Source organism: Felis catus, chromosome C1, assembly GCF_018350175.1.
Source record: "Felis catus isolate Fca126 chromosome C1, F.catus_Fca126_mat1.0, whole genome shotgun sequence".
NCBI lineage: Eukaryota > Metazoa > Chordata > Mammalia > Carnivora > Felidae > Felis > Felis catus.
The window spans coordinates 47825361-47851474 of record NC_058375.1 but is presented as its reverse complement, the minus strand read 5'-3'; the positions used below and the strand labels follow the sequence as shown (position 1 = coordinate 47851474).

The 26114-nt window shown below is 46.5% G+C and overlaps 1 long non-coding RNA gene across 1 annotated transcript in view; it reads right to left on the bottom strand.

Moving 5' to 3' along the window:
- Positions 1 to 2148: 2148 nt before the first annotated feature.
- Positions 2149 to 26114, bottom strand: part of LOC123379629 — a 33946-nt gene continuing 9980 nt past the window's right edge. The window contains exons 2-6 of the long non-coding RNA XR_006584327.1: positions 9143 to 9225; positions 7918 to 8006; positions 7445 to 7559; positions 6505 to 6566; positions 2149 to 2495 (exon numbers count right to left, since the gene is read on the bottom strand). This is a non-coding gene — a long non-coding RNA (uncharacterized LOC123379629). The remainder of the gene's footprint in view (positions 2496 to 6504; positions 6567 to 7444; positions 7560 to 7917; positions 8007 to 9142; positions 9226 to 26114) is intronic.

Here is a 26114-nt window from a genome sequence, read left to right as displayed (position 1 = left end):
AAGGGAATGTGACTACCATAATTGGCCTACAGTCATGATTCACCCCTTGGGATCACCTTTTTCTAAGCACATGGGAGAGTGAACACAGAAAGTTATTTTTAAAATAAATAAAAAATCAAGGCTCTGATAGCAAGAAAGAAGTGAGAAGGAGGATGGCTTTTGGGTTGGTGGATGGTCATTAACGCCCTACACAAAACATTTCCAGCTCTCCTCTTGGGTACAATGTAGGGTAGTACTTCCCCATCTCCTACCTCCTTGAAGGTGGGTGAGTGGCCATGCAACTTGTGTCAGCCAATGAAATGTGAGCAGGGGTGCCATCTGTCATATCCAGGCAGAAGCCTTAAGGGCAAGTGAGAGATTCAACATGCTTCCTTTTCCCAGCCTTGCCAACTATGGAAGCACAGAGACGGAGTGTCCATTAACCTGGGTCTTTAAATAATGACAATGTAGATCAGCCTCCCTCCCCCTGCCCAGCACATCTACAACAGACATTTAACATGAGCAAGAACGAAGCCTTTGTTGTTTTAGGACACAGAGATTTGAGAGTTGCTTGTTTCTGTAGCATCGTTTAGCTTTTCCCAACTCCAATAGGAACCAACAGTATCTTCCACAAGTATAATAAAAACACCTGTATAATATTCATAGTAGGTACCATTTACCACATTTCTACTATGTAGTAGGCACTGTGCTGGGTCTCACAAGGCAAATGAAAGGGCTGGATTTTGTAGATGAGAAAATGAAGCTTCAGGCCTTGTTCGTGTTCGTGGAATAAGTGACTGGTGGACGCCCAAGCTGAGTTCAGGTCTTCCTGACCCTAAAGAGCTTATACCGTACACACGTGTCCTTACTCCTGAGTAGTAATGCCACATGAATTTATATCCCAATTGAGCCTCACAACCTTCCTGCCACAGACACTGTTATTCTACACTTCACAGGGCTGGGAAAACACTGGAGTCTCTCCGTTTCCGCTCTTCCTCACTATCCTTCCAACTACGTGAAGAATCAAAGTATTTTACGAGTTAGAGGGGACCATGAATTTTGGAGTCAAGTGTCTAGGGGTTAAATCTGGGCTCTGCAGTTATACCTGGAGGAGCATGGAGCAAGTGCCTTCACAGTGCCAAGCTCCAATCCCTTCGTTTGTGAAAATGAGGCCGGCTGTGGCTACCTCAGAAGGTTACCAGGAGGATCATTTAATGTAGAGCCCTTGTATGGAGTAGGCAAGCAAGAATTCGTCATTTTTCACTGTAGACTTGTTCATTTAAGAAGAAATAATCAGGAACCCCCCACCCCGTACCCCAAGCCAGTGTGCATGCACACACACATACACACACACACACACACACACACACACACACACATGCCACCCTAACTGAAACGCAAACATTTCCCACTAAGATTCAACAAGGTCTCAGAGGGCTTGCTTCTTGGTCATATAAGGGCTGGCAGGTCCTCTCTACGGGCTAGAGAAAAGTTTTGTTTCCCCAGCTGCACTCACAGGGGAATGCTCTGCAGGCACGGTATTGGGAACCTGTTTGGCTTGGCTCAGAGGCCTGTCAGCACATTCAGGAAGTGAAGTCAGAGAGAGGCAGGATTTCAAACAGAGCCAGCTGCACACAAATGCCCAGGCAGTGAAATGCCTTATCTAGGCAGGGTGCCTATCAGCCCAGGTTGCCCTGGGTGCTGTCAAAGAAGCCTCTGAGAATGGCTCTGGGCCAGAAAAGGAAGGAGCAATCTCTGGCACCCAGGGGAGGGCTGTGACTTCCATAGCAAAGAAGCCAGAAAGCCTACACAGGGGTCATCTCAGCAATCCCCATGTCTTGGGCAGGGGAATGGCTAAGCCCAGGCTCCCAGCGCTTGCTGGTTGGAGGGGCTCATGTTTATCTCCCTGGAGACTTGAACTCAAGTTTCAGGAGGGGAAAAAAGGAGGGGGGGGGGAATAGCAAAAGGAGGGACTAAGTTAGAAGTGCTGGGGAGGGGAGGGAGAGAAATGGATGATGCCTGACAGCATGTGGGACCTTGAGAAGGAGCATGCTACCATTCTCCAGCTGTGTCCAGGAAACAGCACAGCGACTAAGACCTGAACCCTAATCCCAACTTGAACATTTCTAGCTGTGAACGGGAAGATAGTTAATTTCCCTAAGCCTCAATTTCATTACCTATGAAGTAGAGATGGTAGTATCTACCCACATTGGGTTGTTGCAATGATTAAAGAAGCTGATATATGTAAAAGGGCTTAGCTTAGTGCTGGCAGATCAGACGTGCATCAGTTAGAATTTTATGGTTGCAAGTAACAAAAAAATTCAGTTTAAGTAAAAAGCAATTTTATTGGAATAAATCAATGAAAAGCCATCAGCAGAAGTAGCTCTAAACCTGGCTATATACAGGGCTCACATGGTATCAGCAGGCTTTGATTTCCCTCCCTCACTCAGCTTGCTATGGGAAGTGTTAGCTTCATGTTCAGGCTCCATGTGATAGTGCCCAGCAGACTCCACTCTCTGTCCACAAGAAAAAGTAAGATGGAGATGGCACTTACTTGCCTCCTCCACGGATGGTGTCTCATTGGTCTGATTGGGTCTCATATCCCTCCCTGAACCAATCACCACGGCTGAGGGATGGGAAGGGACATACTGAGTGGCTTAGGTGTAGGTCAACCTTCAATACTAGGGTTTTGGAGTCCCATCAAACCACAGAGTCGGGGAAGAAAGAGAGGGAGGAAGAGATCATCAAAGCAATGTCAGGACTTACAAAACAGTAGATGCTGGAGGTCAAACAGAGTCCAGATGGACTCTGGTCCATCTATTTTGTGATTACTCTTGTTACGCTCAACACATTTTACAGGCCAGGGTAGAGGGGCATCTAGTCCCCTTCAAAAGCTGGGTCAAGATTCATGATCCATTCTTGAATCTCTTACAACAAGTTGGGGGCTCCAGGTACAAGTTATCAAAGCATACTTCTCTGGATGGAAAATGTTCAGGAGGACTATATTAAACAATATAATATGTAAAAATACTCTGTAAAAAATAGCTACTTATTAATATTGGTTGCTGTTGTAATATTAACTCATCTAGGCCAATTAAAATAGAGTCAAAGATACTCGGGCAAGACTATGAAATGTCGGGAAGCCCATCTATTCAGGTCTGTGTTTTTCTCTACTCTCCTACTCATTGAACTGTATCAGTATCTACAGTACTACTTCAATTGTTGAAGTAGTAAAAGTAAGAAAAAAAAATCAATAGACTGTCTCCATGACTGAATTCTGAGAAGAATCCAACGCGCCATGAAATATTTTTTCTCTCCTCACAACAAATCAAAGATCTTTACATGAAAGATCTCTGAAAATTTCTAGAACTGGTTATAGGCATAAGAAGTGAATGATATATCCAGTGTTGCAAGTGTGAGATACCAAGAAAGGTTGATGAGTCTACTGTGTGGCTTAAGACATTTCTAGGAGGTAATATTCTGACCAATTCTTGGTGTAGATGGCCAAAATCTTTCTGCCTTAAGATACTAACATGGCACTGAATGATCATCACTCTCTCAGAAGGTAATGTTACTGTATTCATCCTCACTCAATGTTTATCGAATGCCTCCTCGGTGCCAGGCACCCACTAAGCACTGGAAGTGAGAAGCTATGTAAGGCATCAATCCTACTATCAAAAGCTAATGGCATTCAATATATTAATTGCTGTGACAGACATAAAAACAATGTGCCTGGGGAACAAGTACCCCACCTAAGGGAGTTGAGCAATGGCTTCGCTGAGAAGCCGACTTGGAATTGTATCTTAAAAGAGATGAGTGGGGGGTTGACAGAAAAATGGGGGATAGTATTTCAGAGAGAGGGGACATCAAGGACTAAGGCAAGCAGGACTCCAGGGCCCATGAGCCACGCATCAACTGTTCGTGGACAAAATAGACAGAGTTCCTGCCTACTTACTGTCAGGTAAGGAAAAGACATATAACAGATCATTAAAAAGATGATCACAATTGCTTATGAAGCCCAGCACTTTGCAAAGTGCTGAAAGATGTGCAAGCAATATTACTGCAGATACTATGAAGGCACTTCCAGAGCATTCAGTGGAAGGGTGGGGAGATGCCTGACTCAGTCTGGTCATTAGGGAAGGCATCCCCAAGGAAGTGACCTTTAGACTGAGACCTGAAGGAAATTAGTCAGGCATATGGGAGTGGGTGGGGAGAGCATTCCTCTCTTGGGCAAAAGCATGTGTTAGAAGTAGCCAGAAGACCAGTGTGGTTAGAACGTAAGGTTCCCTCCAGGGGAATCAGAGGAGGGGATGGGAAAAGAAGGAGCCCATGGGGCAGGTGGATCCAGATGGTGTGCAGTTTAATACCACATGTCCAAATACAGTATCTTAACCCTCAGGTCTCAAACAACCAGAGAGGTTGGATGACAGTGAGCAGAGAACCCAGGCGTTTTCTAAAAGTCACACATTTCATGCTTCAGGCAGAAGATCTAATTCCTGGCTATAAGAGACTGATCTTGACCTTAAGCTGTTTGTGAGGTTCTTAAAATGCGCCCAGGGGCACCTGGGTGGCTGAGTCGGTTAAGTGTCTGACTTTGTCTCAGGTCATAATCTCACGGTTCGAGGGTTCAAGCCCCGTGTTGGGCTCTGTGCTGTCCGCATGGAGCCTGGAGCCTGTTTCAGATTCTTTGTCTCCCTCTCTCTCTGCCCCTCCCCCCACTCTCAAAAATAAATGCACTTAAAAAAAAAAAGGGTTACATATTTTTGAAAGAAAAAACAAAGAAAGATGTGCCAGGAGGAGTGGTAAGTGCCTCCTGTGCTACATTCTTTCAACCTTAACAACAGTCCTACCAGCTAGCTATCACAGGCTTGTTCCCAGGAAGTCGGACTCAGACAGGTCCCCAAAAATGGCTACGTCCTCATGACTGTAAGAATCAGGAGCAGGGTTTTGCTCTAGAATTGAGCTCTTGATCGTTCTGCCTCTGAAGAAATCAAAATCTTTAGATATCTTGACAACTTCAACGGCTCAGCAATATCACCCTCCCTCCCTGAGGGGTGCTTCAACAGACAGTCGGTTTACCAGAAACCCTAATTCCTTTTCCTTCAATGTGAAAGGTGAGCGGGGGACTCCAGGGACCTTTTAATTTTCTCTTCCATCCGTAGCTAGGCTTTATGCCCCTGCTGTTTTGAATTCCATTTCAAACAAAAAAATAACTAAAAACCATTCTCCGCCAAGCCATTTGGATTTAAAACAGACTGGCAGAAACCTGGAAAGAGTCAAGATTCTCCTTAATATATCAAATAGAGCAGCCAGCGCCAATCTGAGAGGCTTTGCTCCATTTTGTAGAGAACAGGCCGTATTTTGAAAATGGATGAGTAAGGTTCACTGTTGCGACTTGTTTCAAGGTCTGGAGGCCAGGCCTGGTTTTGATCTGACAGGCCTGGGTCTCCAAACGTGGGTTATTCCTTTGCAAATGCTCAGAGGGGCGGCTGGCTCCCCAGGCACAGACCTGGAGCAGTGTCCCTTTGAAGACTTCCTCCGTGGGTCTTAAGTGGGATTTGGTGCCCATTGTGGAATCAGAGTAATGAGCTCAAAACTAATGTTTTTCATTACACCAGCAAATCAGTCAGCCCCTGTGTTTGCTCAGGTGTGCAGCTGTGTGCCCCATGCCCTGATCTCTATATAAGAACAAAATAAATATTTTCAAAAGGAAGAAAGAATTGAAGATGAAGGAATGTCACAACGGGTGAGGTAGGAAACGCGAGAGAAAGGAGACTCTGGCCTCTTTAAGGTGAGCTATATTTGCTGTCTACTCTCTTTACTAATTGGTCGCCCTCTAGTCTGTGAAGAAAAAAACCAATGGGCTAATGAAGCGACAAGATTCATCCAATTAATTGGGGCTCATTCGGAGACTCGAGCAGTGCCGGTAGATGGCGCCAGAGGGCAGACACAGCGCTCTCCCTTTCTGGGGTGTAAAGGACTGGAAAAAGCCCAGCCAACAAATTTGGCTGGGACCTGGGACGAAATCATGGGCGTCGTCCGGCTTCAGAGGGGACCAAGTATAAACACATTTTTTTTTAAACAGAATAAGGAAGCATATGCACTGGAAATGTTCTTGCTCCACCAGCCGGAGGCCTGGAAGTGAGCACCAGATGCTGTTTACAGGGCAGCTCCTATTTCAGAATGAAGAATGAGGCTCAGCAGGTAGGGAGGCCTTGAGAAGGAGAACCGAATTTCCAAGAAGCCCACGCTGCGACGGAACTGTGGAGAGCCCGTCTCAGGAAACTCCCTGGATAAGACGATGGAGGCTTATGTTGTCAGAATAAACCCACCTGCCTCCACAGAGGGACGAGCTTGGTACTCTGGGGAAATATGAAATGCTAGAATTGGCCAGAACTGGGTTAAGATGCTGCATGTGTGACCTTGACCAATTCTCTTTCCTTCTGAGCAACAGTTGACTCATCCTTGGAAAAGATGCAATACTTGTAAATGGGAGACAAAATTTGATTTATGGAAAATGCTTACCACAACACTCGGTACTCAGCAGTCTCTGGAAAACTCTTCCAGCTGTGGCATAAAACCTCTTCCTATGGGAATTGGAACAGTCAGAAAGGACAACCTTCCCATTAGTGTCACCACTGCATCTGATACACGCTGATTCTCTTTGGGCTTATCACACTATTTTGCATTCTATTTATTTACACAGGTCCTTAGACTGGGCACTCCTTTAAAGTAAGGACTGTGTGGTAAAATTCTCCCAGCATTCCCAGAATCTATCACGCCCCTGGAACATAACATCTGTTGAATACATGAGCTTTTCTTGTGAGCAACTTGTTCCAATCCACCAAGCTAAATAATGCAGATATAGAATAATGGCCACATCTCACTTTCTTTTTCTTCACTGTGTTCGGGAAAGAAAACAGAAAATACTACAAACCTGGTGATGAAAATCAATTGTGAATGTTTTGTTTTAGCCAAGGACCAAATAGAAGCCAGATGCTAAGCAACCATTTTTAGTATTGGCCAACTCAACCAGCCAAGATTCAAAATAAATTCCAAGAAGAATTACAATATGAGATGTAATTCTATAAACTGAGTGTCACAGGTTAATCTTTGGGCATGTGGCATTCTAATCTATGCAGGTCAGAGGGACAGATGCTAAAGGAAAAAAACCGACCTGAATGGAAGCAAATGACAGGAAGCCAACAGAATCAGGAATGCCAGCGTGGCCAATACTGGGCAAGGAGGGCATGGGAGACCACAGAGGTTGGCTCTTGTGGTCAGATAGACTTGGTTCCTAAGTAGCCCCTTTGATTGGGGCAAGTTACTTAACTGCTGAAAGACTCAATCTCTTGGTTTATAAAATGAGGCATATTTAGTCAGGATCGGTTAACCTATGCTGCAGTAACAAATAAACTCTGAACTCTCAGTGACTTAGCAAAACAGAAGTTAATTTCTCACTCACCCACAGTCTCACCCAAAGGCGGGTTCATGGGAGCTCTTCTACATCCAGTGACTCAAGGATCCCATTTCTTTGTATCCTGTGATACCTCCATCTTATCATGTGGCGTCCGGGGTCACTACAGCATGGAAGAGAGAATTGGAGAAGGCACACTGGCTCCAAAATGCATTAGTACAGAAGTGACATGTCATTTCTGCTCTGAGCCCATTGTTCAAAATTAGACATCGTCCCAACCTAACTGCAGGGGAAACTGAGAAATGTGGAGGGGCATGGAGATATGTGGGGACCACTATATATGTCTGCCCCACTATATATATTAAATATTTAATTGAAATAAGTTCATCAATCAGGAGTAGACTGTGTCACATACAATAGAACAACCAAATAAAAAGTTAGAGATTTATTTCCTTTGCTATAAAAGAAGCCTAAAGAGGTGGGGCAGCTCTCCAGTCATCAGGAGCATAGGCCCCTTCTACCTTTCTGCTCCACCATTGTGTGTGGCTTCTGTCCTAAAGTCACTTCATGGTTATGAGGTGCCCTCCAGATGCCATGGCTACATTCCAGCCTAGAGGAAGGAGAAAAAGATCAGAGCTTTAAAAAGACACCCTACCTGCTTTAAAAAGTTTTCTCTGAAGCTCACCCAGCAACTTCCATGTAGACTTCGTTGGCCACTCCTAGTCACAAGGCAGTGTGTGATGTGTAGTCTTTGACACTTGTGACTGGGAGCGTGAAGGCTGGGAAGGCAACGAACAGCCTGTGACATAACAATAACACTCAGTTCATGGGGTTACAGTGAGCACTTCATAAAAGTGAAAAAGCTTTGAATGGGAGCTGACCATTATATGTGTCCAATAAACGTTGGATATTGTCATTACTGATTTTAGTAACCACGTCATCATTTAGGAAGCATGATCTCGGTGGCCACACCTTAAGGACCTGTCCAAAAAAAAAAAAAAAATGGAGCGAGTCTTTGGTCTTAGTCAGGAGGACTTGGAAGAGCAAGGCAGGGCATGAGAGCCCCAGACCCCGCATTAGGGATTAGGACAGGGGAAAGCATTAGCACTCAAGAGAAGGGACCAAGGTGGAATGTCATTCTGATGGGCTGGGCCAAACCATGGGGGAGCTGCAGGTACAGGAGGGAAGAAGCCGAAGGTGGTAGCAATAGGTTTTTTCTGGGGCTGGCTCTGGTTACGAGAGGTAAATAGCAGAGAGAGGAACACAGGAATTATTGTGGAAAAACAGCAAACATCACAGTGACTGCCTTGGTTGGCACCTTTAGAATCCAACGCCTCCGTACCCTCAACTCTACGTATGTACTCCCTTGCTTGCTGACCTCTCTCCACCTCTGTGAGATGATATCACCCTTTCACTTGGTTTCTGCCACCACAAATCTCAGCCCTTCTTAATGCTACTGCTTTTTCTCAGCACCTATTTCCTGAGTGCTTATCATGGCCAAACTTGGCTTTTAGTACGAGGGATAGAGTGGGGAATAAGACAGGCAACACTCCTTGTTTTGTGAAGTCTACATAGCATGTTGGCCTTTTCCTTCCTTGGACTGGTGCCTTCTAGGTAATTCCTCAGCCTGGCCCCTGGGACTTCCTCTCTGGTATCCTGCTTGCCACCTTATTGGTCTTAGTCTTAACAGCCCTATTAATCACTAAAACCCAGATATAAGAGGGACAGTTTAAATCTACATCCTACCTTCATATCCCACTTCATTTGGCTCAGAAGCAGGGCAGGGCTAAGTGTGTGGCCGGAGGCATTTGTGGCCTCATCAGGAGATTCTGGAAAAGAAAAAGCCAGAGTGACAATAGTCAGACCAGCCTATACAATTCCAAATCTTTAGGTAGAACAAATGAATAACTACTTGTGTCATTTAAGGTTCTTGGGTTGCAAGCAACAAAAACATAATCTAATTAACGGAAATAAAGATTTACTGGAAGGATATGGGGCATCATGAACAAGATTTGAAGGACTAACTGAACAGTCAGACTTCAGAAGAGACAGCGTCCAGGGCAGCTCAAGGACTTTGTCTGATATCCATGCCTCTGCTAGAAAGAATGGTCCCTGATCATATTACTGTGCTTTTTCTGTCTCTACTCAAGAGACAAATTCCTGAGAAAGAGGGAGGCTATTGTTCTGGCTTGCGTTACATTTCTACCCCTTCCCACCTGAAGCCCAATTAATAGTTTCTACCAAATCTACAAGGAATAGGAACCAGCAGTATCCCAAAGCGAAACTGGGGTGTGACTACCAGAATGGGGAATGAATGCTGGGTAGGCAAATACAAGGATGTCTACCTTCACACTCTGGGTAATTCTCCTATTCCCGAAGCTAGGGCTTTAGGGACATTTCATGAAGACGCCTAAGAAGGGGTCCACCTGGAAACATTTTCAGTTGCAGGGAGCGAGACTGTGGCCCAGTTATAATAAACTGGATGCTGATGTTGAGAATTTGGAGTGACATCGATAGAAGTAACAATTACAGATGATTTAATAATCCAAAAAATAAAAGATTTTATTTTTTGTATTATTTGGGTTTTTAAAAGTCTGATCTATGTTTTTGTCATTGTCATATTACTGATTTTTTTCAAGTGAGTAATGTGTCTACATGGTTCATGCACCTTCCTCCATCCTGCCTCCTGGAACACGGATGTCTCCATCTTGAACCTTCAGGCCTGCCCTTTCGGATCATGAGGACTAAAACACAGGAATGGCAGGACAATGTGCTAGAAGGAAGGTAGGTTCTGGTGACCTTATGTAACAGAGACATTATGTTAGCCCTTCTCTGTATTGTTCTCTCTCTACTTTTTTTTTTTATTTGAGAGAGAGAAAGAGAGAGTATGAGCAGGGGAAAGGGGCAGAGAGAGAGAGAGAGAGAGAGAGAGAGAGAGAATCCCAAGCAGTCTCCATACATGCAGGGCCCAATACCAGGACCCTGGGACATGACCTTAGCCAAAATCAAGAGTCAGACGCTCAACTGACTGAGCCACCCAGGTGCCCCTGTATTGCTCTATATTTTTATGTAATAGAGAAATAAACTTTTACCCGTTAAAGCCACCCCGTTTTGGGTTTTTCTGTTATAGCCAAGCCTAATTACAATTGCTTCTCTGAGGTTATACCTCCAATAAGTGATGGAGCCCTGATTCTAACTCAGTTCCAGAGCCTGGACTCGATGAGGCCAGAGAAGCACCCTAGGTGCAAATTGAAGGAGGCTCTCACTCTGAGAGTCATGCAAATGCTGACCGTACACTTGTATGATGCTGAGAATAGGTGCCTCCTAACATTTTGCAGCCTGGGTGCTTCTCAGCCTCACCTGCTCTGCTTCATCAGCTTTCAGAGCCCATGCTTTTTCACATCACACTCACGAGGACAGGGCTGAAGATTGAATCAACCTAGCAATACACCATGACTGTGAGAAAGCACCTGGTCTTAGTCTGAGATTTAAGAAGTGCTTTTTCTGATATTAACTATGAGATGCAAGGTTGTAAAACTTTCTGACACCTCCATTCCACAGCACCCCTGCTATTTCAAGAGCTAGCTTTTATCATTCGCTGGCATGGGAGTAAAAAGCCCCTTCTGAAATACCTCACCCTCCCGCCCTCCCATCCGCTTTCCAGGCAGGCAGTCTTGTTTATATATCGTTTCTCCTGGATGAATCATCTGCAGCGAGGGTACAGCTTCCACTTGTCCATGAGAAACTGTTCAAAACAATCCTTTCTATTCTGCATAAAATCTCAGGAGTAACAATAGGTATTCAAAATAAGACTGCTACTTCTCAGCCTCTCAAAGTCAGGGAACAAATAAAAGTAACTATGTGCCATCAAAAATCATTTCGAAAGAAAAAACAAAACCTCCCTGTGATTGCTTCTTTTTTTTTTTTTTTTTTTGAGCTCCCAGCCTCCACCTTCTTTATATTATGCTTCCTGCAAAAGCCTTCCAGTTCCTTTTGCTTCTGGTTTGAAGGTGTTATTTTCACATGACGCTTCCTGAAATCCATGCAGAGTCATCATGGGGGGGGAAAGGAGAGGGCTGCTTTAGGGGCCAGAGGTCAATTGCCCTTTGCATCTTAGGGCTCAGCTGGGCTTAGGTTAGGGGGAAACATAGAGTCATTTCTCAATAGTGTGATATGCGGTGGTGCACAAAGACCTTCCAAAGAAATACGTTTTCTGTAGATCCCTGCCAAACTCTCAGGAACAGAGACACTGTAGGTGAAGAAACAGGGGCTGGAGAAGGTCACAGAAGTGGAGAATGGAATCTGGATCATGGCTTGCGAAGAGACACTGCCCTAGAGTCTTCACATTAATTCTCACAGCCCCCCCTTCAAGGAAAGCGTTTTCATCCCCATCTTACAGGTAGAAAACACAAAGTTCAGAGAGCTTAAATAACTTGCCCAAGATCACACAGCAAAGATATAGCAAGTGGGGATCCAAATCCAGGTTGACCCGACTCAATACCTCTGCTCTTTCAGGTGTGCTTTGCTGCCTGCAACAGCTCAATCTATTTCTTATTAGAGGGAAGATCAGCAAGGTGTGGTTAAGTCAGGAAACCGAGGATCTAGTCCCAGCCTGGGGACATGGGAAAGAGCATTCCTTTCCCTCTGGGCCGCCGTGTTCTTACTTCTAGGACAAGAAAGTAGAACTGGATGGTCTTCGGCTGCTTCTCCTCCCTGACAGTCTAGGTTTCCATATCTACTCCCATCAAAGGCATCTAACAAAAGCATAAAAATAACAGGAAGGGTGAGCCACAGGCAGGATCCCTCCCTGTGGGTCAGGAGTCCAGGAAAGGCCAGAGACAGACACTGCAGGATAAATAAACTGAACTTGGTGTTCTTTGCACTCTCCCAGTTTTTCGTCAACCTTTCCAGCCCCTGCCTCCACCATCCGGGTACTCTGCTCCTGGCCTTACCACCTCCAGCCCGCCCCCACTTCTGGGACGCCATGTGGGCTTGCCTGGATTCCTGTGGTCCTGAGTTAAAAGGCCTAATTCCTTTTTTATCTAGCCAACTGGATGGTTCCTTTTTGCAAATTATCAGAAGGTGCTTCTCCAGCTCGGGTGGGCATAGCCCTGAATCAGGATGTATGACTTGACAAGCAGAGCACAGATTGCCTTTTAGCTCCTGCCTTCCCCACTCAGCCAGATGCCCTGTGCAGTGCACAACTCACACAACTGTATGTGGCAGCCCTGGGATGAGGCCAAAGGTAGTACTCCATTCATCCAATTACACATGGCAGAGAGGAACCTGGGCAGTATCTTCACCATTTTCTCACCTTCCCCTCCCATGTTCTACTCACCATACTACTGATTTAGTCCCCTTCCTGTGCTTCCAGATTCATCTCACACTGTCTTCCTTTCAGCTCTTCCCCCTCCCCAGCTCCTCAGGAAAAGTAGCACAGGCACACACTCTTCTCTCTACCTGGAGCACTGGTCCCTCCCTCTTTGCCTATTAACTCCTAGTCACACTTCAAGTGCGTCCAAGGTCAAGCACTGCACCTCAGCAAGGCCTTCCCCGATCCCCCTGAGTGGCCAGCTGCCTGTATAAGTCCCTCAAGACAAGGAAGGTCCCTCTTTCCTGTGTGGCACTCATCAGAGTTACCGTTGTGTACGTATCTGTGAGATCGTGTGACACTGTTTCTCTCCCTCCATCCGGCTAAGTGGGGAAGGCAGGAGCTAAAAGTCAATCTGTGCTCTGCTTGACAAGCCATATATCCTGATTCAGGGCTGTGCCCACCCACGTTGGAGAAGCACCAGGCATCACATGGTCCCTGAGCTCATTACCATATTCCTGGCCCCTCAGCATGGTGTTAGGCACAGAGTACCTACCGGATAAGTATGTGTCCAATGAACGCAGGTTTGTCTGACTTGGGGGAGCCACCATTTAGCAATGATCACTTTTGAAAGTCCCCCAAGTGACCTACTAGTTTAACATCCCCAAACTGGGGGCATAAAAGAAAGAAGAACAAATCATAGAAAATAACAATTGGCAAACCACCCCTCCGTAACTGGCCAACTCTGAAGGCATCTTCTATGAGGCATTGTGCTTAACGGGTTCCTGGCAAATGTTTGTTGAACCAGTGAATAAAATCCCATCATTCAAGGCGCAGATTAGATGCTACACCTGCTAGAAAGACTCAGAAGTAATCTCTCTGTCCTGTCCAGATTCAAACCATTTCGTCATTCCTTCTTTGGTGATAGTTTTGATCTTGCGTTGAGTTATGTGGGGATCTGGGTGCCCCCTCCAAAAAAAAGAGTTATTTGGGTATATGTCTCATCTCATACAGCACTTTATAATTGCCCAATTGAATCCTACTCTGATCTTCCATTCCTCAACACCTAGCACTGTGTCTATCGTGTTCAAATAAGGTTTGGCAAAGGAGCAAATGCAGAAATGGATGATAAATCATGCCTGCTTAGCCCTCTCTCTCTCTCTCTCTCTCTCTCTCTCTCTCTCTCTTAGGGATACAGACTGTTAGTTTGAGTGTATTTCTGACTTTCCTGATACTATATTCTCCTCAAAAAAAGCTGAGGGAGATGATTACTTAGGATTCAAGTACTTTAAATTAATTAATTGTTTATCATTTATTAAGGCTCCATTGTGGGGAGCCAGGTTTTTGTATCTCTCTGCCCAGTTAAGCATTTTCAGTCTGGATGATATCGACAGCTTTGTAGTTCAAATCAGAGAACTTCCAGTACCAGATACGTGCCCCACGCATGCCAGAGGTTCAAAACCCAGCTTGGGAGATCTCAGTACCCACCTTAAAATCATCTAGGTATATGCCCTCTAGGTATATGCTATTTAATAACTATGCCATAATCTATGCCATCTAGGTATATGCTATTTAATAACTACCAACACTTTCCTTGAGTTTCTTGTTTGTATCAATTGAAAACATGCGTTAATACATACAAAATCTACCCCTCTCATTAGGTCTCTGATTGAAAGACAATTTAGGTAATGTGTCAGGATGGTGGGAGTCTCAACTCTTCTCTAACCATGACCTACCCTTAGGATTCAAATATGTGTACTGAACTATCCCTAAGAGTTGCTGAGTTTTAGGGCGGAGAGAGACCTTAGAAGTTATTTGACCTAAATGCCCATTTTACAAATGGCGAAACTTAAGTCCTAGGAGAGGAAGGGAGCAGCCAGGTGGGTCATGGAGTTGAAATGCACACTCAGCTTTGGAGGTCTTCAGAGTTGAAATACTTATTGGATCTCCTGGGATGTGAAAGGCTTTTTAAATACTTTATCACCGGTTATCTCAATAACACCTCAGGAAAGATGCATTGCCCACATTTCATAGGTGAGGAAACTGAGCTCAGAAAGCTGAAATAATTTGTTTCAGTGTCTACTGTCTGCTAGATCTTCCAGATAACAAAGCCGGGGTTGAAACCCCTGTCTGTCTGAATCTGAAGATGGAGATTCTCCCACCACACCAGAGTGGTAAAGGTCACTGGAGATTTGTGAAGAGCACACTGCTACCGAGCGATGGGTCTGAGGCCAAGAGAGTGCAAATTCCAGAGCAGAGATGTCACGTGTTCCTGTGCCCCCAGGCCTCCCATACAACCCCCGCTAGCATCCTGAATAAGAGACCAATACCTCTGCAAAGGTATTTACTGTGCATACAGATCACCTGGAAATCTTTTAAAAGTGCAGATTCTGATGGAATAGGTCTTGGGAGGGCCTGAAATTCTGCAGATTCTCAGGTGATGCAAATACTCCTAGTTTTGGACCACACTCTGCGTACCAAGGCTGCTGAAGATAATTCAGTCTTCAGCAGCTCCATCCAGCTGTCACGCAGCACAATTCATAAGGATGACGGAGGGTAGCTGTGGGTGAGTAGTTGGAGGAGGTAGAAGGCTGTGTAGATAGCATTCATTGAACGTCTTATTATGTGCTGGCATAACACTAAGCACTGTATTGGACAATCACATTTAATCCCCACTATAACGCTCCTCGTAGCTCTCAGTGTTCACATTCTACGGATGAGGAAACAGACTCAGAATTTAGGCAACTTCTCCAAATTCACATGGTTCTGTCTGATTCCAAAACTCATGCTCTTAACCACAATGCCAACTTCCTCCACAAGGAGTGTCTGTCTCCTTTGCGCTCAGTGATTCGGAATGGCGCTTTCAAGGGGGAAGAAGTCTCTGGGCAGATATTGATTAGCTGATAAGCACATCCCGAACTTAACATCAAAATGCTAGTGAAGATCTTAGACCAGATGTTGGTCAACTTGCCAGAGGAACGTGCAAAGGATTCATTCACACCAAGACAGAAAGAAGCATAAATCGCTTGAGTGAAAAATTAGAAATAATTTGCATGCTCCACCTGAGGAAAGGTTAAATAAAACATGGTATATTAGGCAACAGGCATACTAATTAAGCGATGGGTATACTTATTTTAGTAATAAATCTTCTAGAATAGCATGACCTGAATTGTGTTAGAAAAGACCTGTGTGTGTGTGTTCACACATACGAAGAGATTGGAATGAGGTATTCCAAGAAATTAATATAAGTGACCTTTGGATGGTATTATTATTCATTTTTTCTTTTCTTTTCTTTTTATATTTATCTGCACTTCTCATTTTCCTATAACAGGGGTGAGTCATTTGTACAACTTTTCAAAGAAAAAATAAATATGCAAGAGAAGCTGGGAAAAGCTTTTTGAAAAGGGGCAATGAAGGCAGACATGAATTACCAGATATTAAAACACATTATAAATCTGTAAATATTATAACAATTTAAAATTGAGAGATAATAGACTGACAAATCAGTGGAAGAGAATAAAGTAAACTTCTCATAAGGTTTGGATACATAAATAATTTACTTTTTCTCTTTACGTGAGAAAGCTTTTTGAAAAATAATACAAAACTATTGCCTGGCTCCCCAAATACTATATATGCAGCCAATGGACCATTGACTAAGTGGGGGGAAAATATTTCCAATATGTATACAAATAAACAGGACTAGTTTTCTTAAAATATGAAGGGTTCTTATAACTCAGTAGAAAAACTGGCAAAGAACATAAACAGCCATTCAAAAAAGGCGAGGGTAAAAAAATTAAAAAAAAAAAAGGGGCGCCTGGGTGGCGCAGTCGGTTAAGCGTCCGACTTCAGCCAGGTCACGATCTCGCGGTCTGTGAGTTCGAGCCCCGCGTCAGGCTCTGGGCTGATGGCTCGGAGCCTGGAGCCTGTTTACGATTCTGCGTCTCCCTCTCTCTCTGCCCCTGCCCCGTTCATGCTCTGTCTCTCTCTGTCCCAAAAATAAATAAAAACGTTGAAAAAAAAATTTTTCAAAAAAGGCGAGGGTGTGATGAGCAAGAGAATGGATCCTGGCTACAGTAGCTTTTAGAAAGGGGGAACTGTTTTTTTTTTTTTTTTTTTACCATGGTCCACACTGGTCATTAGAGTCTTTATGTAACTATAGAGGTAGACATTCCAATCAAACTAGAACAGGAACAATTTCATGAGTCACACCTGACCACTGAGAGGTTCATCAGTAGCTTAGTGAGAGAGGGATCAGAAATTAATACCAGTATCCTATTGTGCACAATTCACAGTTGTTGTGCACGTAATTTTTTTTTTTTTTGCACGTAATTAGGCTTAAGCTCACTGCAGAATAAAGCAAAGAAGAAAGGGAAGTGACATGGCATAAAGAATGAAAAGATGTAGCTAAAGGGGCTTCAATCCCAGCTCTTCCTCTGGCTGTGCGTGTCCTTGGACACCTCACTAAACCTTCCTTTCTTCATCTGTAAAATAGACTCAAGAAATCCTATTCACAGCGTTTCTCTGTGGGAAAAAGAAGATCGCCTATGTAAAGCACTTTGCACCCTTAGCGGGTGCTCAATAAATAGTAGCTATTATTACCTCCCAGTATTATTATTACCACCCATGTAAGGGCAGGAACAGGGCCGGGTGCTGTGCCTCCCCTCTCTTCAGCCCAGCACTGAGCCTATAGAGCAGAAGCCTGTGATTAGTGGGTTGGGGAGGGCAGCACGGCATTGTGGCTGCATGGATACAGCATGACATTATCTGCACCAGCACTGACTCCCATGCGAGGAACCTCTCAGGACCTCTGATTCCTCCTGCAGGATGCATGCAGTAGGGATCAAACTAAAGGAGAAGTTGTTTGGGGAAACACTCTCTGAGCTGTAAAGCTCTGAGCCTCAGCCCTGCCCTCCCTAGTTCACAGATCTCAGTACTTTAAACAAGCTTAGCCGACAAAGTTTACCTCCAAGTCACCTCATTTACCTCGTCAGCCCATCCAGCAGGGCTTAGAAGATGTTGCCGGATGAGGAATCTGCTAACTTAGCCAGGACCCAGCAGCTCCCAGCCTAGTGCAGGACACCAAGATCCAGTTGACTGGAAAACTATGGGAAACCGTAGAGTGCCCCCTAAACTGCCATCATTGCCCAGACACATGCCACATAACCTACACCTTCACTGCCAGCCAGACCAGGACGCGACATCCATAATAGCTGACATTTATGGAGGGCTGTCTGTGTTTGAGCCTAATGCTAAGTATTTCTTTGACCTGCATTATCTCAACGAATCCTCGCAGATCTATGAGGTCAGTACTCTCACATCTTACGTACAGATGGGGAAATAGAGGTTTAGGGACGATTCAAGTACAGAAGTTAAGTAACTTACGCTTATAGGCCAGAGCCTTGCACCCAAGTCTGCCTGACTATGATCTTGGTCATTATGCCCCTTCTCTAAGAATTATTTCGCAGACGCCCCCAAGAAGTGAAGTGACCTACCCAAGATCACACAGCTAGTAGGTACCCAAACTGGGATTCAAATCTACAGCTCTCCAAGTCCGAAGTCAGGCACTCCCCATGATGCCATGCTGTGTTCCCCAGGCACATAAGCCTAGTTTCTAAGTGTCCCTTCCCCGAGTCTAGAGCCTCCTGTTGTCCCAGCCTATTGGTTGATAGCCTGGAAGCCTGCCTGACTTTTCTGAGCTCCCTCCCCTGGTGGCTGGTTCTGGAGTCTGTTCCCGCCTGGTGAGACAGATCTCCCCCAAAGAGGACAAATCCCAGCTTGGTTCCAGAGAAAACAAACAGGAGTTCCCACTCCAGGCACGTCTACCTTTGAGAATGAGAAGCAAACTAACCCAGCCTCTCGGTTGCTGCCCTGGGTCTCTGGAGTCGACCTGCTCCGAAGCTGACTTGGAAGGGGTCAAGAGGTCAGTCCTTCTCCCACTCTTGTCCTACCGCTCAGGCGGGTATGTGAGGGACGCACCATGCCTTGTGCTCAAACCTGACCCATGACAACTGTGCACTGTTTTTTGTTTGTTTTTTTTTTACGACGTTTGTTCATTTCTAAGTGTAAGAACAACACTGCTCTGACAAGCCTGCCCTCCCCACAGCAATGCCGCAGAAGCATTGCCGGGGGGGCCGGAGTTGCAGGTGAAGTATAGGAACGGACGGGAGGCACAAACTGAAATTCCCTCCAAGGTGTTCAAAGGCCGCCACAACTGGGGCAGTTTGCACATAAAGGCTCCCATTCAAACCGAGGGCTTCAGTCGAGGAAAAGCAGACTAAGAACTAGACTGTTTAAACACTTCAAACCATTTCCTCAGAAAGGCTTTCCGCCTCTCGTCGGAGGAGCGAATCATCTTCCTGTGTGAAGTGTTCGAACTCGCTTCCGGTGAGTAATGAGAGGGGCATTCAGGCCTGGACGCAGCCAGCGTGCACGTGGCGGAGCGCACAGCGCTCCACAGCTTCCTCTTCGGAAAACAGAGGTGCTGCCTCTCAGGCCCCATCGCCCCTGGCTTTTCTCCAGGCCGCCAAACAGCCGGAGGCTCGGAGGGGCATCTGCTGACGGCATCCGCCGGCTCTCTCTCTCTCTCCAGCGTATCCGTGATGTCTGTGACTCACGGCAGGCTCACACCGGAAGCCACTTCCCCGTGCCGGCTCTGTTGGCTGAGATCCTTGCCAGCCCCGAGAAAGGTCCGTGGTGCTGGAAGGCAGCAATCGTGCCCTGGAAAGCAGTAAGGACCCAGCCTTCCCTCGGGCTGCGGCAGCGCGAAGAGCAGAAACACTAGCCAGCACAAAGTGCCCGCTCTGGTGGACGGGGCTTGTCTGTTTGGTGGGCTGGAAAGCACATGCCATGGCTATGGCGGAGACTGAGAGCACAAGCCGTGCTACGTGTTGGCTAGGCCAAAGTGGCACTTCAAAAGGGGAAAGGAAGCAAGGAAAGGAACCCATTGCTCCGAAAGCAGATCAGGCAGGACAATGAGAGACTCGGTGTGTCAGAAACTCCCATCCCACCTCCAGTTGGGGTTAATCATGATGCCTTCCAGGGATCCCCACAGAAATAGCCAGCAAAGGGGGACGTGGGAGGTGTTGCCCTTTACTTTACACAGACTGAACTTCAGAGGGGTTAAGTTGCCGCAGATCACGGCAGTAGTCAGTGGTCCAGCGGCGTTTTTTTTTTAATTTTTTTTTTAACGTTTATTTATTTTTGAGACAGAGAGAGACACAGCATGAGCGGGGGAGGGGCAGAGAGAGAGGGAGACACAGAACTGGAAGCAGGCTCCAGGCTCTGAGCCATCAGCCCAGAGCCCGACGCGGGGCTCGAACTCACGGACTGTGAGATCGTGACCTGAGCTGAAGTTGGACGCTTAACCGACTGAGCCACCCAGGCACCCCCAGCGGCATTTTAACCCACATCTGTCAGACTTCCACACTCTTAGCTACTTAAGGATTCACTTCCTTGGGGCACCTGGGTGGCTTAGCTGGTTAAGCGCCCGACTTCGGCTCAGGTCATGATCTCACAGTTCGTGAGTTCAAGCCCTGCTTCGAGCTCTGTGCTGACAGCTCAGAGCCTGGAGCCTGCTCGGGTTCTGTGTCTCCCTCTCTCTCTGCCCCTCCTGCACACGCACGCTCTCTCTCGCTCTCGCTCAAAATAATACACATTTTTTTTTATTTTTTAAATTCATTTCTTTCTGATAGATTTTTATTGAAAACCACATGGCTTAGAGCCAGAGACCCTTATGAGGTGTTGAATGGAAGAACAAAAGAGAAAGAGGGAAGGAGTCCTAGATGTGTTGCTTTCTAACTCTGTGACCTTGAGCAAGTCCCCGATAACCTCCATCCCCATAATGTTCAACCCTGTGATTGTTCTAAGAAGTTGTTCAGGGGAGGCTCTTTGGTGCCCATTTCCCTTATTGACCCTAAGAAATATAGTTTCCTTATTCATTCATTTGTTACTTATTTATACCTTCACTCTGTAAACATGTATTGACTACTCAGTAACAAGCATGGGGGCAGAGGGATAAGTAAGACCCAGTCCCTGCCATCAAAGCAGTCATGATCTGGTGGAGAAGGAAGGCCTCCAAAGGTAGTCACACTGTAGTGAGATTGATGGGCGTCACAGGGAGAAAAAGGTACAGCGGTAGGAACACAGAAACAAGAGCAACTAATTCTGCCCAGACGGCTGGGGAAAATTATAGGGAAGGTGACAGCTGAGCCAGACTCTGAAGAAGGGTTGACTATGATGAGTGTGCTTCATGCCCTCTCTTGTCTAGGCACAGTCTTTGCCTTAACCTCAAGAAATGCTGATGCCGCCATCTTGAATAAATGGGCAAATGGGTGGAAGGCCGATGAGGGGGCTAACAACACAGGCTCGGGATCCAGGCAGTCCTGGGCTTTAACTGGAGAGCTGCCACATACTAGCTATGCTGTAAGTCCAAGTCTGTATCATGGCAACTTTTTGAACTGCTCCTTTTTGGCAGCTTTCTTTGACATACCTTGCTGAACCTGCCTTTTCTCAGTTAAAGGCCCTTCTGTAGATATATGAAATGCCTACCACTGCCAGGTAGTTGCTAGGTACTGGCGGGAGATGCAGAGGTGAGAGGGACACAATCCTTGCTCCCCAGAAGCACAAACATTTTGGGAGGTATGGACGCTGATGACCATCTGTTGGGCATAGGGGAACACACACCATGATGGTACCCTCCTGCAGGACTATGGCAGCCCAGGGATGTTTAACGCTCAAGGCTCCATCCTTAAACCATGGCTTCTTTCTGAAGTTACATTTAGGGTCCCCCAGGCCTACACGGCACTATTGGGTGATTGATCATAAAAGTTAGAGCTGAAGTGGAATTTCAAGATCATTCTACAGGTGGGAAAACTGAGGCCCAGAGAAGTGAAAGGCCTGGGTCAGAAGGGACAGAAACTGGTTCTGGACCCAGACCTCTGGACCTCTGTGTCTTGCTAATTTTCGGCAGTGATGAGATACCCAAATCATCCCCCTCGTTTTATCCTCCCACCTGCAGTCACTCTGTAGCCTCATTCAGCTAGGTATAATACTACAGGACAGGGACTCAGTAAATATAAAATGTCTCAGTGAAACGTTTGAAGTTAGAGAAATCATTTTTTTTTTTTTTGCACTGCTTTCCATAAATTTCTCTGGTTGAGGACCTTTATTTATCTCGCCGAAGCACCAAGTCTCAGCTTAAAATCTGCTACAGATGAATCTCTTTTGTGAAACATGGTGGTTGGAAAACGTCCTGGTATGGTACCTAGGAGGCCCAGATTCTAAGATCAGCTTTGCCAATTGGTTGCCTTGGGGCCTCAGACAGATCACTGCCCTCTCAGGACCTCCAGCGTCCCCTCAGCTGTAAAGATGGCTGACCCCACTAGAAATTCCACGAGATCTGAGACTTTGTCTCCTGTGGTCTCTCTGGGGCCTGCAGCTACATATGGTACACAGTAGGAACTCAACACGTGCTTCTTTTACAAGCTAAACATCTTCAAAGTCACCAGCAGTCAGTGACTAGGAGTCCATACAATCATTTCCAAAATCTGAAGTTCGTCTCTGTTCATTTTTTCCCCTCTCTCTCATTAGGAGGCCTGATTACCTCCCCACCTCCCCGTCTCTTAGCAACAACATGGAAGGGTTGACTGTTCTGAAGCACTTCTCAAGTTGCGTGACCTGGCAGCTGTGAATTATTCTGTGTACTCTAATATTATCGTTTCGGCACTGCTCCCCCTCTGCTGTCACTCCCCGGGCCTCTTGCTCAAAACCGCCCGCTCAGCGCCTCGCCTCACTTGTTGCTGAAAACACACCCTGATTCCGCCTACCTTCGCCAAGCTTATGTGTGCAATTGTTCAGGACACTAGAAAACGGGACCGAGCGGCGTATTTTATCAGGAGCACAAGAGCACGGTGAGCTAAGGTAAATACTTTGCAGTTCTCACAAATCCCAGATCTGAAGCCCGTAAACATTTCTAGGGTCTTCCATTTGTCACTTTATTGTGCAACGGATTGGGGGAAAAAAAATCAGCAAATAATAATCACTGCCATTTATTGAACACCTGCTATGTGTCAAGTAACTTCATATGCTCTACCCTGCTTTACCTTCCCGACAATCCGGGGAGCACCCACTTTTACGGATGAGGGAACTGAGGCTCAGAAAGGTCAGTGAACTTCCCAGGGCCACACAGCTCATAAATGCTGCTGCCGACGCTGGATCTGGGTCTGCTATCTGATTATAACTTGTTTTCTGTTGCTCTCTTATAGAGAGCTGACTAAAGGTTGGGCCTGCTGAGGAGATGCCTGGCAATTATGAGGCCAAAGAAAGTTCAATTTGGAACACTCCTTCCAGCCCGTTCAATCTAGCCCTGACATTTTATAGATAATAAACTGAAGCCCAGAGAGTTTAAGAGGGTCACCCAAGTTTACCCGTCTTAGAAGTAGCATTGAGCCAGCCTTATCTCTCCCAAATTCTATGCTTTTCCTCTGTGAGCAGCGGCATAACACCTGTGGAAGAGGCTGTGTCTCTGACGACTAAATGAGATAAGATCCTCAAAATGCTCAGCCAGGCCGGGCCCTGCAAATGGTAGCTGCTGCTGCTCACACTGATCCTCTGTGAACCTCAGTCTCCCTGTCTATAAATCGGGCTGGCAAGGGCCCTGAACTCCTATCTTTGCTAAGAAATTCCACTGAGCTTTGGCATGTGGGAGAGCCTTGTGTCTGCTTCACAAACACTAGCCGGACGATTCCGCATGTTCTTGTATGATTTCCCTGGGCGGGGGGGGGGGGGGGCACATTAGAATAAGATCGGTGGCGCCTGCCCCTGGCCTCTTATGATTATGGATGATTACGAAACAGCAGAAAGAAAACACACAGGAAAAATATTAGAACTTGCTTCCACTTACACATTTTTACTTTCTCAGCCTCCTTCTCTTCTCGGCACTGCTTAGACTTCACTGAGCCATGGGCAAGGAAGGCTGTCAGCTGGAAGTTGACAGAGAAACTAGTCCTGGGTGGGCCAGGCTTGATTAGAAGTCAGGCCCACCAGGTAGAGGGCACATAACGTGTGAGGCAGCTGAACCGTACGTGTCATGAGCCTGGATTGCCGTGGGCTCCCCCAACATGCATGAGCCTGGATTGCACGCGAGGTGGTGAGGGCCAGCAGGGGCCAGGGCAATTCCATTCTTGGTTGACCAGAGCTTCTATCACATCCTCTTCCCTCTCTACCCTCTCTCTAGGTCCCCTTTTCAGGATGGAAACAACTCCCTTGTGTCTTTGACCTTGCTTCCTCTAGACTCCAGCTTGTCACCCTGCTTGTTAAAGGCTGCACCAGCGGGAGGAGTGAGTGGGGGTTGAGGAAGTAGAGACAGGTTGTGCAGACAAATACTGCAAGGAGTTTGCCTAGGGGAAGATGGAAAGAGAAGAAAAGCACTGGGGGGAGAGCTGGGATTTAAGCTGTGTGTGTGTGTGTGTGTGTGTGTGTGTGTGTGTGTGTGTGTGTAGTCAAGCTTGCTCTAAGGAAGTGACTGAAGCCCATTTAAATGCTTCTGGGGAGAAGCCAGTGGAAAGAAAAGGCTAAAAGGAGAGGGGCCGGTGGCACCTGGGTGGCTCAGTTGGTTAAGCAACCGACTCTTGCTTTCGGCTCAGGTCATGATCTCAAGGTTCATGAGTTCGAGCCGCACTGCCAGCTGTGGAGCCTGCTTGAGATTCCTTCTCTCTCCCTCCCTCTCTACCCCTGCCCCCCTCACACTGTCTCTGTCTCTTTCAAAATAAATACATAAACTAAAAAAAAAAAAAAAAAGAACAGGGGCCAGATCAATAGCAGAATAGCAGAAGGTCTCTGAGAAGGTGAGAGGGGAGGGGGCCCAGAGTTCAGGGACAGCAGTTGGCCTCACTCGGGAGGAGGGACCTCTCTGTCTTTTGTGGTAAGAAGGGAGGAGGGTGATGAGGAGCAAAGGTAAGAATGCCAGTGTGCCCAGACACTCGCAGACAGGCCGGCTCCCAGAGCTCAGGGTTGTCTTTTTTCCCTCCTGGCTCAGCTGTGGCCTCGTGCCAGGGGCTGCCCCCCGTGCTCCACACACCTGAACTGCCATCCTCACCACAACCTGCAAGGCAGACACTTCCCAAACCCCCATTTTATAGATGAGCACACCAAATCTCAGAAAGCGTGTGAAATTGCCTAAGGCTGCACAACCAGTATTATTAATAAAAAGAAATAGTGCTGACACCAATACAGTCCTAAGTCTGTGTCAGTCTTTATTCTAAGTACTTTCTATTCATTAACCTATTGAACCCCATGAGGTAGGTGCTCTTACTCTCCTGACCTCACAGATGAAGAAACTGGATAATTAGATTATTTGCCCAAGGACGAACACCTTTGAAAAGCACTGGAGGGGCGCCTGGGTGGCTCAGTCAGTGAAGCGTCCGACTTCAGCTCAGGTCATGACCTTGTACTCCGTGAGTTCAAGCCCCGCGTTGGGCTCTGGGCTGACAGCTCGGAGCCTGGAGCCTGCTTCGGATTCTGTGTCTCCCTCTCTCTCTGACCCTCCCCTGTTCCTGCTCTGTCTCTCTCTGTCTCAAAAATACATAAACATTAAAAAAAAATTTTTTTTTTGAAAAGCACTGGAACCCAGGCTGTCTGCCTCCCTCCCAGGCGAGTATTCAGACCCATCATGTCAGGTTGCTTGTGGGAAACAGAGTAATGGAGATCCAACTCATTTGTCTGATTCCAAAGGCCATGCTTTGCTCATCATGTCAAGGGATGAGGCCACGGAAAGGCAAATCAGCTTTTAGAGTTGAATAAGCTATACCAAGATCTAGGTAGGGCATCTAAGAACAAAAGCAAGTATCCCCCCCAAAGACTTCTTCCATTTTCTCTTTGGCTGAAACTGGGCGACAGGGCTCTCCTAAATTCCCTAACGGCTGGGGTGTTTCTATGGTGGAAGCAGGCAAGTGGGGAAGGTTAAACATGGTATAAACGTAACCACTCAACAGAGTCGGCCACATCCATGCAAGGCGGTAAGTGCTATACTGACGCCTTCATGTGTTCAGTAAATCACTTAGGGACCACCAGTTCTGGTGGGCGCTGTGCCAGCACGGGCATCCCGGAGGGAAAGCCTGTGGGTCTTGCTCTTTAAGGAGCTCACAGACTGGTACTTGCAACAAACACGTAAGCAGACGAGCCCGTCGCCGTGGGCGACAGCGGGGTGCCTACAAAGGGTGATGGGAACAGAGTGGGGTGCTGTGTCCGTCTAGGGGAGGAACTGAGGCACAAGCTTCACAGAGGAACCGTCACTTTTAAGGAAAGAACTTTGCCGGATGAACAAGCAAAGTGAGGGCGTGTGACCCAGGCAGGCAGGACACATGGGCAAAGTCCGAGAAAGCATGGACAAACAGGGCAGGTTCTGGGGAC